The sequence below is a fragment of the Bombyx mori genome, chromosome W, assembly GCF_030269925.1.
Source record: "Bombyx mori chromosome W, ASM3026992v2".
Lineage (NCBI taxonomy): Eukaryota > Metazoa > Arthropoda > Insecta > Lepidoptera > Bombycidae > Bombyx > Bombyx mori.
Genome location: NC_085135.1, coordinates 8,741,466 through 8,756,644, shown reverse-complemented (window position 1 = coordinate 8,756,644; position 15,179 = coordinate 8,741,466).

Genomic DNA, 15,179 nt, shown 5'->3' with positions numbered 1-15,179 from the left:
AACTACAGTTCGGAAACGCTGACGTCATCCTATCTCGCATCGTGGTAGACGTAAAGAAGATGAACCCACTGCCTACGGACTACCACAAAGAAATAGTACCCTTTTCAGGCAAAGTGAAAAATTACGTGGCCGCTGTACGAGCCCTTGGTCGCCAAGAGTACCTGCAAGGCATGGAAGTGGCTAACATTATCTTATGCAAGCTACCCACGACCCTGCTCACCAAGTGGACAGATTATAGTTATCCGCTTATCACAGCTGAATCGCCGAAACCTAGACTAGAGGTGCTGTCAGATTTCCTCACCGAAGAAGCTGTAAAAGTATCAACCTGTAGTGCTACTTTATTGCAATCTAGGACGGACAATTTCAAACGTAAACTTTATGATAAAGTGAACAATATACAAACAATTTTAGTGCAAGACGGACAAAGTGTACAAAAATGTGGTTATTGTCGTACCGGTAGCCATAAATTAACTGAGTGTAAAAAATTTAAAAAATCACTAAGAAAGGACAGATGGTTCCATGTGAAGCGTTACGGCATTTGTTATAAGTGTTTATTAGCGCATCATCGCAGGGAAACGTGCTCCGCTCCAAGCTGTGACGCAAGCAATTGTGGACAATCGCATCACCGCTTACTGCATTATGTGCCGAGTCGAACCGACACTCAATCTGTATCAGCAGCACAATCTGAAACGCCACCTGAAACTGAAGTTCAGTCTGAAATAGTAACAAATATTAATATCAGCTGTTCCGTAATGTTAAAAATTGTGCCTATAAACATTCACGGACCGAACGGAATTGTTAGCACGACCGCCTTGCTCGACGATGGCTCGACTGTGTCGTTGATTAACGCTCCGCTGGCATTACAAGTGGGACTGCGCGGCCGCCACGAACGTCTTCGTGTGCGCGGCGCGTGGAACGACACTGAACTAGTGTGCGATGCGCAGCTAGCAAAGGTGACACTGTGTAGTAAGTGTAGTACCGATGACAAGATGTTTACAATCGATGCGCGGATTGTCGGAGAGTTAAACCTACCACAAAGTTTGCCTACAGTAAATGTTAAAAAATATATGCACCTAAATGACATCAGCCATAACTTATGCACCACAACACAATTGCATCCGCAAGTTTTAATTGGACAAGATAATTGTTACCTCCTGTTACCTCTGGAAATGAGAGTGGGTAAGCCCAATGAACCCTGTGCCACCCGGACTCCTCTGGGTTGGTGCCTCCATGGAAGAGTACCTAATGCTTACCTACCTAATTCTGCGGCACGTCACACTTCATTGTTTGTCTCCAGTGACGTCATAGAATCTGAATGTACTTTGCGAGAGATCCACGAGGAGGTGCGAAGGTCGTTCTCAATCGAGTCCATGGGCGTGTCTGGCAAACCAAGACAGAACTCGGAAGATTTACGCGCTGTTGAAATTTTAGAACGAACCTCCACTCTCGTCAATTGTCAATGGCACGTTGGCTTACCTTGGCGGGATGAGGAGTGTACGATGCCGGACTCGTACCTAACAGCTCTCCGTAGACTAAAAGGAGTCGAACAAAAATTAAAAAATAACAAAGAATATGCAAAAAGATACGAAGAACGAATACGACATTTATTTGAAAATGATTTCGCAAAAAAACTGATGCTCAAATGTTACACCGCTGAAAACTTGGTATTTACCTCATTTTGGTGTCGATAACCCGAACAAAAAGAAACTGCGCTTAGTGTTTGACGCCGCGGCCAAAACAAACGGTTTGTTCCTGAATGATTACTTATTGAAAGGGCCCGACCTACTAATGTCATTATTCGGCATCATGTTGCGATTTAGAGAAAATCGAATAGCCGTTTCTGGAGATATTAAAGATATGTTTCTCAAAGTAAAAATTCGACCAGAAGACCAGGATGCCTTCCGTTTTTTATATAGAGAAGAACCGGAGGGAAATTTAACACTTACGTTATGACGTCATTAATTTTTGGTGCTAATTGTTCGCCATATATAGCTCAGTTTGTAAAAAATAAAAACGCTCAGCGGTATGAGTCATCAATGCCCGCTGCTGCTTCCGCCATATATAGAAGTCACTATATGGACTATATGGATGATTACATAACCGAAGCGGTATTCCAGAATGGTTGAAATGGATTTATCTTCTGGAATCATTAAAAGATGTGAGTTTGCCGAGGTACTATCCGGCTGCTACCATACGAGTGAATGAGACGAATAATGAAACCCTTCTGCTATCATCCTCATACAACGCGATTTCAAGGACTACGGCTACGAACAATGCTACGAGCGTAGCACATGTCGAATCCGCTACGAATACTGCACAGCTACAATAATAATTGTGGAGACGATTACAGTGGAGTTGTAACTCGAACTGGCTATAGAAACTTACAGATGCATATATTTTGCGATGCGTCTAACAAAGCATACTGCGCCGTCGCGTACTGGAGATGTATTGACGACGAGTTTAACATACGCGTAGCATTCATTGCGAGCAAATCTCGAGTTGCAGGAAACAAACCTATTACCATCTCACGTTTGGAGCTTCAAGCCGCCATCTTAGCGGCAAGACTAGCGGACTCAGTCACTAGAGAACATATTATAAAGCCTGAGCAACGAATATTTTGGAGCGACTCGACGACAGTGCTGCAATGGATAAGAAATGATGCTCGCGACTATAAAGTTTATAAACATATGCAAGAAACTTACCTTTGAGTTCGACGATACTATGGAGAAAGCTGAAATAATGTTACTGAAAAAATCACAAGCTGAATCGTTTAAAAAAAAAAAGAGTTAACTGAAATAAAAAACAGTGGATATGTATCAAAAACAAGTAATATACTTACCTTGTCCCCTTACTTAGACGAGTATGGAGTTATACGAGTCGGTGGCCGCATCGGTGCTGCTACTGGCATTCTACCTGAATCAAAAAACCCTATTATACTAGACGGAAAAAGCTACATTGCTAGATTGATCGTGAAATATTATCATTATTACTACGAACACGGAAATCAAGAAACAATAGTAAATGAAGTCAAACAAAGATACTGGATCACAAGACTGAGACCTACCGTTAAACATATAACATCTAAATGCTCATTTTGTAGAATAAGAAAATCTAAACCAGAAGTACAAAGAATGGGTGACTTACCTGGCGCGCGAATGGCCCATCAGCAACGACCTTTTACTTATTGCGGCGTGGATTTATTTGGTCCCATGGAAGTCACGGTAGGAAGACGCCGCGAAAAAAGATACGGCGTCCTGTTTACGTGCTTGACGGTACGAGCTATTCATCTGGAACTAGTTAATAATCTTACCGCGGACTCATTTATTATGGCATTACGAAGGATGGCCGCAAGACGTGGATGGCCACAATATATGTACTCCGAAAATGGAACAAACTTGCGAGGAGCGAATACGAAACTGAAGAAGTCTATAAAAAATCTAGACGAAGATGTGTTGAAAGATAAGGCTTCCAATCACGGAATCAAATGGACCTTCATACCGCCCGCGAGTCCCCACTGGGGTGGAGCATGGGAATTTTAACTAGATCGGTCACGCGCATCGCTCGATTACGAGTTGAGAGTGAGTGCTGCTGAGGCAGCACTGGGGTGGGGCGTGTTAGCGATGCGTTAAATATAAAATTGGAGCTGTGATTAGTATATTTGGTGTGTGTTTGTTTGTATGGTGAATTCGTTTTGTTAGGACAAGTTAACAAAAGTTTTAGCTTAGTTTTAAATTAACAAGATTTGTAAGAGGGAGTGCGCGGGGTTCAACGAGAGGTGAGGGGGCCTCGGACCGATGACCTGAGGCGAACGAAGTCAGTGCTGTGACCAAAGCAACGAACGCCGCGCGCTTCCTAACCACTAAAGTTTTGTCATCCGACGCCACTATAGATAATAAATATTTTTCTCACTAAAACCTCTGTTAGTGCATTCCACGAACCTGCGAACCAACATAAATTACAATCGGGAATAAATGCTGATATTGATGTTTGGTAAGCATTATTGTATGCTATGTAGGGATATAACAACCCCCCGTTTAAGATGAAACTTATAGGTTTTTGAAAATAAGTTTCAAGTAGATATCCGAATTCTCGGAATTGGAATTTCTTTCATTTCTTGGACTTCATCTAATGCACTATCGGGCTTAGTTTTGTTTAGGAAAGTAGGACATTTACCGAATCTTTTACATAACGTATAAAATACAAAAAACATGAATAACATAAGTAAACAATAGGTAATAATAGGACAGTGCGAATCGTATTGTATAATTGGGTCAGGCGTATTCACAATATTATCAATGTTCGTCATTAATTGATGATTTGAAACACTTCCAAGTTTTTCTAAATGCATATCGTACAATTTTAAAGGTTCTAACTTCTGTTTGATTGACATATATTTCTTTAAATCACAACAAGGGTCATTGATAAGATTAAAATCAGAAATTACGGACTTAGTCGTTATGTTATAGCTAGGTTTGTAAATAAATTCCTTATCTCTACAGTACGCCTTACATTCCGGTTGGAGAACAATAACACCTGTACCTAGTAACTTATATTCTGAGATGCTCGAATTACAAACGATAGTGAGTTTGGTTGGTTCTGTTTGAACAAATAACCATTTATTACCTTTCAACTCCTGCCAGGTACTGATATGACCGTTAATTAGTCTAGTGTTGCATTGTTGCGGTAATTTGTTTATAATTTTACAGAGTATCTCTGTCTCACAGATGGGTACATCCTGAATAGACTGAACAAGAGAATCAATATTGTTACATATATAAACATTGTTCATATTCATTTTAGTGCACTTGTTTAAATCGATAGGGCAAACATATGTTGATTTATCTTTACTAATAGCTATATGATTACAATGGGGTACAATGAGAGCAAATGAGTTAGGGTTTCGCATATCATGCGGAATCGGTACCGGAATTGACTTATTATATAAGTCAATTCCGGTATATATTCTACCTTATATACTAACGGGACCTTAATGACAAATATTATCTTATGATCTATAAAATAGCAAGTCGTTTTAACTATGTCCATTAATACATGAATATTATCTAGGCTTAAACTAATAGGAAGTTCGCTATTTAAATCTTTTACATTGTTTGATAACTCTTTATAGAGCTGCGAAGGAGTTAATACAGAGGGATGAATAGTATGGCTCTTAGCAAACATTATAGCATTTATTATGTCGTCTAGTTCAAATGACAATGTGAGTAAACTGGACGATAATTCATTATACATTTCATTCAATTTTGATTCTATATATAGCTCTTTAGGGATATTAGATATGTTATTAAATACAGGAAAAAGATTTTCAATTGCAGTTCCCATTCGGGCTTCGTTAATCTTAATTATTTTAAAAGTTTCATTATAATTACGTAATGCGGTATCTGTTAACAAAATATTTTCCTTAATTATTGACGACAGTCTCTTATCATTATTATCTAAGTATTTAATTGCGGCATTATATTTGATCGAGTCGTCCTCATCCATAGTACCAATTATATGTTTAAAAACGGTACCTACACCGGCAAACCATGCAGATCTCTTGTTTCTATCTGATATCAAATGTGATATGGAACTGTAATCTCTAGTGATGTCATCGAGACGTGATGCCAAAGGTTGCAGGAAGTTATGACATTTTGAAGTACTTAATTCATTTTGCTGGCAAAAGAACCTAGTAGTACTAAGAGCTGTTTTTATATTTTCCAAGTGAGGTTGAATGTATTGACGTCAATTGGGACTAAAACGTGAAGGTCGTTGTTAGAAATCTTCAACGTTCCCATGGGATCAAAATATATACCCGTGGTATCTTTCATGGGTTCTACTCGTCTATCAGCATCAGCTTTGATATGAGTGAGGCACGTTGCTGCGATTCTGAAATTATATTTTATACTCTAAGCATTTAACTAAAATAGAAATAACCTAATCTTATTTAATATAATACGAAAGACTAAAATAATTAATTATTTGTTTCGGCTAACTTCAACTCATCGTAGTGATACTTGACATGCCTACGATTCATCAAAATTGTTAATGTGTTGTTTCCGTTTATACGAATTACTTTAAAAGGTCCCTTCCGAGGGCGATAATGCTTTGCGCAATCTCAGACGGTTTTTCACATATACCATATCGCCTATTTTGTATTTCGCTGGCTTTGCGCGTTTGTCATAGTAAGATTTTGACACTGATTTTGATCTCAGAATGTTTTCTATGGCTTTTTCTCTGGAAAATCGTAAACGCTGTTGTAACACTCTGACATAGCTATTATAAGTGGATTCCAGAGAGGAATCATAGATGGAAGAAGGTATGATTGCTTTATGGCCAAATACTAATTCATAAGGAGTAAAATTTGTTGTACAATGGACAGTTGTGTTGTATGTTAACATAGCGGTATAAACATATCTAGGCGAATTACTTTGGTTTTCATCTACAATGGATTTGAGGTACTCCTTAAGGGTTGAATGACTCCTTTCGAGAGCTCCCTGTGTCTGCGGATGATATGGTGTTGACCAAAGTTGTTTAATTTTTAAGAAACTACAAGTCTGTTTAAATAATTCCGCTGTGAAATTCGATCCTTGATCAATAATTATTATTTTAGGAATTCCGAATTGGGTGATAAAATGAATAAGGCACTCGGATGTTTCTTCCGCAGTGCAATTAGAAATTGGATAAGCCGCTGAAAACTTTGTAAGGTCATCTTGTAATGTGAGAATGAACCTTAACTTGTTAATTCCGACCTCAGGTAGGGGGCCCACGATATCAAGAGCAACCCGTTCAAATGGTTGTGTTGATGTTGATGTGATTTGCATCGGGGCTCGGTTGGTTTGACGCAATGCTTTATTGGCTTGACAGGATTCACATTTATGAACGTAATTTTCAACATCTCGCTTCATATTTCGCCAGTAGTATTTCTCCTGAATCCTTTTTAACATCCTGTTAGAACCTAAGTGGCCTGATATGGGAATATCATGATTTTCTCTCAATATTTTTGTGATTTCAGTCATTGCTGGATACATGATTGTGTTCTTATATATATGTATTGTTATGTTGGTAGCATTAAATAGGTATGTATGCTTGAGGGTAGATATTATCTTGTTGAACACCAAGTAAAACGAAGTCACCTTTGGTTTCTGATTTAATCAACAATATGTTAACTTGACAATTCACTTTAACACTTGTCCAACTTTAACCAGTACGTACAACAGTCACTGAATCACACAACGTAACAACGATATAGTAAGTGCACCGGGCAAACGCAGTCGAACGAATGTTCATTGCGAGGCACGTACCGCCTTTTTATACTGGCCGGCGCAGCTGGCTTATTTATGAGTCACTTCTGTTGCACCTGTTTGTGAGTCGAACGACACGGCCGGCGCACCTGGCTTGTGTGAGTCACTCCTATTGCACGTGCTAAACAGAAATATCGTTAACGCCGTCACGGCCATACTGACGTGCGCTCGTCCTCGTGCGCGCATTCTTATGGTATGTCTGTGAACAACAAACGTGTTCGTTCATCCTGACATTAACGGATGCAACTTAAAACGTGGTCTATGATATTAACAATCTAGTACGGTTCGGTTCGCATAATTCTTCAGAAAATCCTATACTGGCTATAAATACTGACTGCTTATATACCTGGGTCAGTTCATTTAAAACTCTTCAGGTATGTAAGTATGTCCCTTTTAACTTTATCTCTTCAGTTTTTCGAATTGGACCGAATAATGCTAGACCGGATCGCAATCCCTGTAGCTAATTGTTGTGGCTAGTCCGGATGAAAATCCCTATAGCCAAGCCATTGGACCGGACAGACCCTTCAATGACTTCACACTTTGTTTTTCTTTTTTTTTTTTTTTTTTTTTCTTTGCTAGTCCGGATCAACATCCCTTTAGCCAAGTCGTTGGACCGGATACACCCTTCAACAACCTACATTTTTTTTTCTCTTTTTTTATTTTTTTTTGCTAGTCCGGATTAACATCCCTTTAGCCAAGTCATTGGACCGGATACACCCTTCAATGACTTACAATTCTTTTTTATCTTTTTTTTTAATTTTTTTTTTTCTTCATTTTTTTCTCTCTTTTTTTTTCACTCTGCGTGTACGGTAGCATTTGTTGAAACATTTCTTAGACTAGAACATTTATACGGACTTTCTTTAGAAATAGTGCGAGACCGACCATCGTTTTCTACATTTCCAACACCTGCACCCGAGGTGCCTGACCTAACAGACATTGTATCACCACCCACAGACATAGTATCGCTATTTGCGGATAAAAATGTCGCTTCTATTGTCAGTGATAGAGTCGTCATCATTAAGATCAGTTTCATGAACAAGATTAATTAACCCATCTGTGTACGCCGTCACGTCATCGTCACTATAATTTTCAGAAATTTCTAGTAGGCCTGACGGGCCTCGAGGTATTTCACGTAAGTTTTCATGGGGAAATTTGTACACTCTATTAGAACTATTTACATGTCTCAATTTATACCTATCGTTTTCCAAAACTGCAGTAATGTTGAAGGGACCTTTACATTTTCGGTCAACTTACGAAAACAAAATCCCCAGCGGAAAAGAGGTTGACTTTAGCTTTGCCTCGACTAAACCAAGCTTCTGTTTGTGCCCTTTTTTTATGTTTTCGCCGGTCTTCGACCGTGCTAAATCAAGATCTAATCTAGAGGGATTATCACTCTGTTGAAACTTTAAGATATTTCAAGTGAACTACCCTGAACGGCAAACGTCTATTCTATTGGAGTAAACCCTGTTACTCGACAACGTGCACTATTAAGGGCGAGTTGAATATCCCCTAAGTGCTCTTACCATCATGATTGGTCTAAGTTACTTTCAGATCAAAGAGTGACTTGTTCATGAAACCGCTTACCATTGAATAAATTACTATGACTTTGTTTTATAAGACTACATTCTGACCCTGAATGGAACATTAAGAGGAAGCCAAAACCACTTATCTGTAACACACTGAAGCTCTGGAACACACGTTGACGTCTCTGGTTGCACCTGCCACAGCACCTGGAGCAGTGTCGTTTTTCTTCTTGTAGCGCATGGAACACCCAGAAGCTACATGACTCGCATCACCGCACACGTAACAGCTGACTTGCAGGCGAGAGCCGGGCGCCCACGGATGAGGAGGTTGTTCAGGTTTTGCTAGAATATCGAAAAAAGTTTGAGAGCAGTATCTGTCGCAACACCCTTCGGCACGATGCCCAGGTTTTCCGCAGAAATGGCAGCTTCCACGGAAAAAAACTTCGAGAGCGTTTTGGTTCTTTATCAGGATCTTCGTTTTTTCTTTTGAGGGTAAAGCCACGTAATGTGTGAAATAGACGATTTTTTGTGGTAATAACGACAGAGTTCAATTCCCGACGGATTCTTTCATCACACTGCGACAGTATTGATATAACAAATCCGGTGGCTATTTGTTCTGGCACATTAGCGTCGGGAATCTTCTTTATAAGTTGCCATAGCCGGATACCGGCTTCAGCTGGTCCCTTTTTGCTTTCCATTTCAAATTTAATAACCAGGTCGAAGTGGTCTTGCATCATTAGATAATTTTGTCAGCATCTCTTTAATAGTAGGCCAGGATATCTTACCAGGCTGTATTTTTGCGAGGCAAGTAGCAGCTCGAGCCTTAAGCGAATGTGTGAGAGTCAAAATTAAATCGACACCATCCAATACTTCAACTACTTTAAACGGCCCTTTAAACTTCGTATCTAATTTCGTTTGATTATGCTCTTCGTATTAATGTGTGGACGAGCTCACAGCCCACCTTGTGTTAAGTGGTTACCATAGACATCCACAGCGTAAACGCACCACACACCTTGAGATAGAAGTTCTAAGGTCTCAGTATAGTTACAACCGCTGCCCCACCCTTCAAACCGAAATACACCGCTGCTTCACGGCAGAAATAGGCAGGGTGATGGTACCCGTGCGGTCAATTCAATCATACCTCACAGTCTCCTACGAGGCGGCGCGCCCTAGCGCAAGTGTAGCCGGAGCGCGGGGGCTCCAATATCGGCAGTCCGTGCTGGAGGCGTGGTCTCGTCGTTTGGCGGACCCGTCGGCCGGCCTCCGTACCGTCGAGGCGATCTGCCCGGTTCTCGCGGACTGGGTGGGCCGCGACCGCGGAAGTCTCACCTCCGGCTACCTGTGCAGACTCACAAGACATTTTACCACCATGCAAACTTCTTACCGCAACAAATCTTACCAGCCACCACGCAAACTACAATTTTACGGGTTCCACCTCTCTTACACGATGTTACTCCCACACTGAGGAAGCCAACCGCGAACACATGTCAAGCACGCACAAGCACGCACTTCACCGGAAAAACCTGCATCAGCCAGCGGAACCCGAACACCGCCGCATCGCCAGACACGAACGCACCGGACGTCTTATCTTACAGGTCACGACGACTTCAGATGTGTCAATTTTTCTTCCCCACGGAAACCTGCTTGCTTTCTTGTTTGCTTGCTTGCTTGCTGGAGCCCGAAGTCATCGAACGTGTAGTGTTATTGGTATTGAATCGAGTAGATTCTAAAATTTCAGCGACAATTCACAGTCTCATGTCCTGGTTTACTGTACTAGTGCCATGTAACTCTAGCAGTAGTCATTGGCTTAAAAACGATTCGTGTCGGAACTACCCACTCGTCATGACAGATCCATTATTGCGATCGAAGTTTCACTTGAGATTTGCACTTGCCTTAATTTCTTGCAATAGCTTGTTACGTGTTGTATTTCCGTTAGTAAATGCCATGTGATGAAGTCGACAGTCAAACTGGGCAACATGAGCCAGAACGTAAGATGTGACGATTTCTTCGTGGCTCAGATCTTCCATCGAGGTAACAGAGACGTTATTACACGACTTACGTATGCTGCATTCACGCTCTTGTGGCGTACCACTACTAGTATTCTGATCTGCATCATGTTTTTTTTGCTGTACTTCGAACATGTTCAAACACGTCACGCCAGTGAGAGTAGAGTCCTGATCTCACTTCTGATGTATGCTTGAGGGTAGATATTATCTTGTTGAACACCAAGTAAAACGAAGTCACCTTTGGTTTCTGATTTAATCAACAATATGTTAACTTGACAATTCACTTTAACACTTGTCCAACTTTAACCAGTACGTACAACAGTCACTGAATCACACAACGTAACAACGATATAGTAAGTGCACCGGGCAAACGCAGTCGAACGAATGTTCATTGCGAGGCACGTACCGCCTTTTTATACTGGCCGGCGCAGCTGGCTTATTTATGAGTCACTTCTGTTGCACCTGTTGTTTGTGAGTCAAACGACACGGCCGGCGCACCTGGCTTGTGTGAGTCACTCCTATTGCACGTGCTAAACAGAAATATCGTTAACGCCGTCAGGTACATTATTATATTATATATTTTAACATAGGAATGACTATCGAATGGGTTACTAAAATCTGTTATGCTAAATTCTGACACGTTTTTTGACAATAAATAAGATTTCAAATTTTTTAAGCTTTTAAATATGTCGTCATATGTAGTTTTATCATAGTGGTATACTTTAACAAAGAGAAAATAGTGAAGAATGTCATTTGTTTCTGATATCAAAGGTGAGTATAAAGTTCTTTCTGCTGCAAGTAATTCTTTAGGATCAGGTATATTACCGATAATTTCAGGCACATAGCGGTTTGATTCATCGAGATCAATGGATGTAGGTATTACGATATGTTTTAATTTAGTCTTTAAAAGATTTTCATTATGTTCGAGTATTTTAGTGTCAAATATAACTGATTTGTTGTTTATTGATTTCAGACATTTGGAGTATGTGTCGTCATCGGTATCTTCCACAGATTGTGGAGTAGGGATATCGAAATCTTCCGGAAGCTCTAGGCTATCTGGTAGGACGAAATCATCGGGTAAATCTAATTCTGGTAAGTCATTGTTTATAGAGTCTAAGTTTGGAAAGGGTTCAACAGGAGAGATTTCCTCGTTACGTACTTGATTAGGATTAATATCTATATTTTCGGGAATTGGCATTGAGATGTCATCATTTTGTTGTAGAGGATTCATTGGATAGCGTGATAAAGCGTCTGCATTAGTATTTGTCTTACCTCTTCTATATTGAATTTCATAGTCAAATTCTTCTAGCTTGAGACGCCAACGGATAAGCCAGGACCCTGGATCTTTGCAATTAAAAAGCCAGTTGAGAGGTTTGTGGTCTGTTATTATTTTGAATTGACGACCAAAGAGATAAGGACGAAAAATTTTAGTTCCGTAAATTATAGCCAAACATTCTTTCTCAGTGACACTGTAGTTAGTTTCGGCTTTGTTTAGTGTCCTTGACGCGAAGGCGATTGGTTGATCTTTTCCAATATCACCCTGTGACAAAATAGCAGAAATCGCGTAATTAGAAGCATCACAAGTTAAGATGAATGGTTTTGTGAAATCGGGATAGATAAGGACTGGTGCTGTAACTAGTTTTTCTTTCAGTTGTTCGAAAGCTAGCTGTTGTGTATTGGTCCAGTTGAAAGGGACATCCTTTTTCAGGAGAACAGTGAGAGACTTTGCATATTTGGAAAATTCAGGTATGAATCTTCGGTAGTATGAGGCTAAGCCCAGGAAAGATTTTATATCTTTAGCCGACTTTGGTACTGGGAATTGCATTACCGCCTTTATTTTATCTGGATTTGGTTTAACGCCGTCATTGCTAATGACATGACCTAGGTAAGCAACTTCTTTACGTAAAAACTCACATTTATCGGGCTGAAGTTTGAGCTGGAATTTTTTTAGTTTTTCAAAGACAAGGGTTAGTTTTTCTATGTGTAAGGGTAGATCTGACGAGTACACGACTATATCGTCGAGATAAACAAAGCAGTGTACGCCTTGTAAGCCGGATAAGACTGTATTCATTGTTCTCTGGAAGGTTGCAGGGGCATTTTTCAAGCCAAACGGCATCCGGTTAAACTGAAAGTGACCATGGGGGACACTGAACGCTGTTTTCGATGCGTCTGCGGGGGACATTTTGAATTGGTGAAAACCGGAAGCGAGGTCTAATGTTGTGAAATATTTACTTTGACCCAATTGATCTAATATCTCATTAATTTGGGGAATGGGATAATTTTCACCGATAGTGATATCGTTCAGTTTTCTGTAATCTATTACTATCCTCCATTTCTTTTTACCACTAGCATCTTCCTTTTTTGGTACTATCCATATTGGGGAAGACCATGGAGATTTAGATGGTTTGATAATTTGTTAGTCTAGCATCTTGTTTATTTGAGAGTTAATTTCTTCTTTATGGATTTCTGGGAAACGATATGATTTTACATTTATAGGTTGGGAGGAATTAGTTTTAATCTCGTGTTGTATAACATCTGTACACGTTAATTGATCTCCTGGTAAATGGAATATATCAGCGTATTGAAAACATATTTCGTTAAGGTAGTACAATTCTTCTTGGTTCAAATGAGATGTTCTTAGAAGATCGGATAACTGGTTACATCTTTCGATACTGTTAGTAGATTGGTCATGTTGGATTGTATTGTACTCGGTTAGGTCAATCGGTGCTAAAGTAAGCATTAGATTAGCGTTTAAATACACTTGTTCATCAGACACATTGAGAATTGTCAAATTTATTCTATTATTGTTTTTTACTTTAACTACACAATTGGAAACGAGGAGGGAATCGCAAATGTGTTGGTCTACTATGATTCCTTCTTTCAGTTCTGGATTTTTCACAGAGCACTCTATTAGGGTTTCAGTGCGAGCATGAATAATATAGGATGGCTCATCGAAGGACAGTTTGACGTTAATATTATTTATTTCTAGGCAATTCGTTTGATAGTTAATACGACACTGATATTTGATGAATAAATCATTTCCAATTATGCCGTCATAGGGCAAGTCTACGTTATCAAATACGTGGAAAGTATGACTGATTTTTAAATCATCATTGAATTGTAAGGGTAAGTCAAAACAACCTACACTCTTTAAAGTATCATTTTTGGAATCAATTCCTTTCACTTTCACAATGTTTTCTTTTAATTCTTGGGAATTAATTATGCTTTTCTTTTTCAGGACACAGATGGATGCTCCAGAATCCATTAAAAATGTTAATGGGTTTTTGTTTATAGGTGTTTGCAATTGAACGTAAGGTAAGTATCGTTTTTGCGTTAGGATTTCGTAAACTTCCCGTACCTGGGCGGGCCCCCCGGCGCGCACTCTGCGTGGCCGGGGGCTCCGTCTGTGGGGGAGTTTTGCTGGACTTCCACCGGGCGCGTCCGTAGGTGGCGGATAACGGGATCCTCTGGGAACAGTCCCACTCCCAGGGGTATCGTCCGGTCTTTTTTGTTGCAAGGTTTTTTTTTTTTTTTGCGTGGGCGGGAGGAAATCCTCATGGATACCCAAGGGCCCGGGCCAAAGGGCATGCCCGACTCCACTGAGGAAGTGTCTCAGTGACTTACGGACTAAGACTTACGGACTAAAACCTCCCTCCTAGTTATCTGTCCCTTTTCATTATGGGACAACCTTTATTCCTGTGTTAGTCATTAGCCATTATTATTATTATTATTATTATTATTATATATATATATTATTATTTTTTTATATTATTTATTATTATTATTTTTTTTTTTGTTAATAATAATAATAATAAAACATTTATTTCAGAAAAAATCCATAAAATAATAATAATACAATAGTCAGCACACAAACAGTTCAACAATACAAATAGAAAATGAACAATATACTAATTCAATTAATTAAATATACAAAGGAAATGAATTAGAAACACATAATTATATCAATACAGTAGTAACCACTCTATGTCAATATTAGCTATCATTATGTCAATCAGTCAATTAATTTGGAGAAAAAATAAAATAAAAAAGAAAATCATACACATTTCAATATTTTACTCTTCATTAGAAGAGTAAAATAATAATAAGGATATGTCAGTCTTGTCCGGTAATTATACACATCCATTTATGTTGGATCGGACAATCAGCGCGAGAAGCCATCATCCCGAGGATGCCATTACTACTGTCTCTCACTCGTCTTAAAAAAGAGGCAACCTTTTTTCGGATTATAGCTTGATAGCCATCCGTCCGGGCATCAGCAAACATTTGCGACGCACTGCAGTAGGGAGGCAGCCGCAATAGCACCCTGAAGATGTTGTTATACTGAACGC